Genomic DNA, 4,868 nt, shown 5'->3' on the forward strand with positions numbered 1-4,868 from the left:
AGCTTGAAAAACTTGTTTTAGTAAGATAATACAGTCAACCTCGCATAATCAAACCAGTATCACTTGGTCCAAATGTAGCCGATTAAGCACGGCTGACTGTATAACAGTAGGAATGAATGAATGTAACTTACTTTATCCTCGCGTGGCCAGAAAACGACAGTCGTTATAACACTGGTGTTTTGTTTCACACACCTCATGCCAGCTTACGAGTTACCATGTATGTAACTTTGTGGGTGATTATTTTTTTTAGATTTTTTATGTATGGCTGATAATCTGGACAACTCATTAGTGACTACTGGGTTGAAAGAATTGCCGTTAAGTGTCTTGCCCATGGACACATACGCCCACAATGGTAGCAGCAACGAGCCTTGAACCCTTTACCTCTGGGTTACGACAGGCGAGCTAACCACTTTGCCACGGCGTCGGACAGTAACTTCCTTGCTTTTCAGATTACTCCGAATAGCTTCTGAAACCCAAGGCAGCACCACCCCGCATTCTACGCCTCGTAATTCACATTTATCACAATATGGTTTCGGGAGTTTCTCGTCACTAAAAGCAGCCACAAACCAACACCATGAGATTGGCTTCACAGCCGTTATACCAATCCTATCACCAACAAGTTTGAATTGCGCAACTAATGAGCCGACCATCACGTACCAAGTAAGTTTTATCTCTATTTGCTATTACTCAAACTTTTTCCTATAGAATTTTTCTTTTATCTTTTTATGTTGTTCTTTTTATCTTTAACTTTTTTTCTTTTTTTCTATTTTTCGTATTTTTTTTTTTTTCTATTTACCAAGTATTCAAATTTTACCTCAACTTTTTGTAGCATTTCCATGAAAAAATTTTAGTATAAAAATAGTATAAAAAATAATATAGTATACAAATACATGTAAAATATTTTATTTTGCACGAAATATATTTTTCTTTATGGCACTTGTTTTCACTGCTCCCTTTCCAGCATTTATGAAGTTTGAAATACACTTTTTCTAGATGAGCCACTAAAAGATTATTTACATTAATCCTGGTAGCAAAAGTAACAGAATATATGTATGTTGTATATCTCATCTCAATCTATAAAAGAAACACATTTATTCCAACAGAGTCCACCACATTACATTGTAAGTAACGGAAGATGGGGCAACCAGGTAGTCTCAATAAAAAGGATCAAAAAACTGAAAAGAAAAGTTGCACGACAGCTGGCAAGCACATCTGACTTGTTCATCACTGATATTAAAATCAACAGGTATGTGCAGGGAGACAACTTTGAATGAATGAATCTAAATCATTTACCCTCATATGATGGGGCAATAACAGTCATGATAACATGGGTGTTCTGTTTCATACACCTCGTGCACGCTTACAATTTACCATGTATGTAACTTATTTATCCTCACATGACGGGAAATGACAGTCGTTATAACATGGGTGTTCGGTTTCATACACCTCATGCCCGCTTACGAGTTACCACGTATGTAACTTTGTGAGTGTTTGTTTTTCTGTATGGCTGACAATTTAGACAACTTATTAATATACATGCGAGGATAAATTAGTTACATACATGGTAACTTGTAAACGAGCACAATTGTATGAAACAGAACACCCCTGTTATAACGATTGTTGTTTTTTGGCCACACGAGGATAAATAAGTCACATACGTGGTAACTTGTAAGCGGGCACGAGGTGCATGAAACAGAACACCCGTGGGCCGTGTTACAACGACTGTAGTTGCCACACCACACGAGGATAAATAAGTTACATACTTCATTACTTTCAGTTTACTCCGTCATCCCTCCATCCTTATGTTGATGGGTGTTTGTGTGGAAGAAGGGAATGAATCCGACCCGCGTAACAAGAACCAGACCCTCCCACAGTGCTTGGTGTACGAGCGCGCCACGCTTGGGTCGCTCTACTTTGTTCTGCATGAGCAGTCATGTGATGTCATGTTGACAGAATCAATTCATTTGATGATCCAGGTAACCTTTAAGTTAACATCATTATGACAAGATGGACAGCCCATATAATATGTACTGACAACTCATATGTAGACCTTCATTCTATAGCTTATATCACTTTCAATACAAATATAAGTATCTGACATTCCATATTTAACTTGTAATAAACTCTGCGAATCTGACCCTGATCTGGTGCTCATAAAGTTGAACAATCTCAGTAAAGAAGTACAGTAAGGATCTGGTGCTACGAAAATACGCAACAGACAGAAATTGTATCGAATTAAATTTTATTTGAATGAGAAACTGCTTATGCCATTCAAGTTATAACAACTGTCCATGCCCGCCACATAAGAATAAATAAGTAACATTCATTCACACCAAAGGTAGGCCAAGGTTTATCATACGAATATTATAATGTGCACACAAACAATATATTTACTTAGCTCAATGTAAGTACATTTGTTTGACCTACATTTTAACCACAATTCCCAGCCCCCACAACCCCAATAAGTCACATTCATCATATATTATATACGTTTAACTTATTCTGGAAACTCCATCCTACACCCCAGGTAGGCCAAGGTTTATCGTACCTCCACCAGCGTGGGTTGGTTCATTCATGTTTATCCTCGCATTGCATCTACCTCGTCAATTCACGAACGGCTAAAATATCAGATTTCTATTACACGACACACAGGTGAGATTGGATGAGATATCTTTGTTTGTTGTTACGTTCTATATGGGTGAGGTCCTACAGTGAGACAAGCCATGGATCAACTCTGGTCTAAATCCCAGATCCTATGATGTACCTCGCTGTAGGACCTCACCCATATAGAATAAAACTACATTATGTATCTCGACAATTTTTTTGTATTTTTGTAATTTTTTGGCATTTCTTTATCGCGACAGCGTCAGATTTACAACCTACACATTATCTCTACAGCGGGGACTCTACTGTTCCCAACCGTATTTCCCACATATACAACAGATGGTTAGCACCTGAGTTACTTGCCGAGAAGAATCCATCAGTAGAATGTGACGTGTACAGTTATTGTGTTGTGGTTGTTGAACTACTGTCAGGTATTTATAAAAAGGTGTATGTTGGAGTACAGTACAGATGCGGGTCACTGCTACCATTGTGGGCGTATGTGTCCTTGGGCAAGACACTTAATGGCAATTGCTTTAACCAGTGGTCACTAATGGGTTGTCTAAATTATCAGACATACATGAAAAACAATCACCCACAAACAACAAAGTTACATACGTTGTAACTTGTAAGATGGCACGAGGTGTATGAAACAGAACACCCGCTGTATGACGACTGTCGTTTTCAGGCCACAGGAGACTAGAAGCAGGTTACATTCATTCAGCCAGTTACAAATAACACAGTTATAACCAACTAACCATGCCACAATATGACCAGGTGAGCTTCCATGGAAGGGGTTTGATCCTGACAGCGTCCGTCACCAGATCGTTAACAAAGCAAGATCACTCCCAATACCTGATCGAATACCTCACCTGCTAACTGGTACGTTAGCACAGGGGTTGGTGGTTTCTAGAAGGAAAAGAAACATCACGTTACAACAGATATTATACAGTCTGCAAGCTTTGGCACAGGTATGATATAATTCAATATCACTACATTGTATTATGTAATGTATACAGTATACACAGTACAGGTACAATGTATACAACACTGGTCCATTCTGTTGCATATATTTAAACAAGTGTTGTTTTGTCGCTATATCCTGTCTTCTTGTTTCAAATATTTTTCAATTTGCATACACCTTATTATATATTACAATATATACGAATATAACCGTCGTTGTTCTAGTCTATAACTTGTTTTCACTTTCCTGTTATACTTACAGCTGCATCTACATTACAATATAATTCAATTTTTTTCAATTTTTTTTTATGTAATACGTTAAAAAATGGGTAGTCTATGTATGTACATTATACCGATGCTGTTCCAGTTGCAATACATTTCTGTTGCATTTATTTTAACAACTGTTGTTTTGTCGCTATATCCTGTCTTCTTGTTTAAATGTTTTTTAACCAGCGCTATACTGTAATCAAAGAAAATATAAAATATTATATTCTAACACCACGTATTCTCACCTATGCAGTCGGATATGATTTTACATTTGGAGGAAAAACACGATGAGCATGGAATGTTTCGAACAGGTACGTGCATTGTTTAACAAAGTATATGAATTCCCTACCAACCTTAGTCTATGTGGGTAAGGTTTTTGGCATGCCATGGGTCCTGGGTGTAAGAAATGCAGATGTTTTCATCAGCTGTGTTTAAACAGATCTTTCACTCTTAAGAATTACGCGTTCCACTTTAAAATTTTCCAAATCATAAAAAACTAGAAAAAAAAACTAATATAAAGTAGCAACAGAAGAGTGAACACAAATATGAATGAATGAATGTAACTTACTTTATCCTTTATCCAAAACCCCAACACCTGGGAAAAAAATATGTTATAAAAATTCTTTTTTAATTTGTTTTATTTGATTCAGTTTCTCGCACATTAGACGGCACAAATATGTCATCCATAGAAAAACCAGCAGGGGATGTGGGGGTTGACGTACCAGATACAGGTAGACAACATTTTCTAATACAATATTTAAATTTAATTTTTTAAAGTAATATATTGTTAATTTTGCAATGTAAACAATATTTTTTGCAATTCAGAAAACATTCTTTTTTAATTTTGTAATTTCAAAAAATTAATATTTTTCTAATATTTTCAGTTCCGTTCCAACCATATTCTGAACAAAGGCAACAGAAAACTTCAAATATAAAGTAATTTCTATTTCACTTGTTTAGCTACCTTGTCATTGCTGTACAGCAAATACTAGAATTTTTTTAAACACAGATATTTAATTGTAAAAATATTCTCTGTT

Source organism: Ciona intestinalis, chromosome 1 (genome assembly GCF_000224145.3).
Source record: "Ciona intestinalis chromosome 1, KH, whole genome shotgun sequence".
In the NCBI taxonomy this organism is placed as follows: domain Eukaryota; kingdom Metazoa; phylum Chordata; class Ascidiacea; order Phlebobranchia; family Cionidae; genus Ciona; species Ciona intestinalis.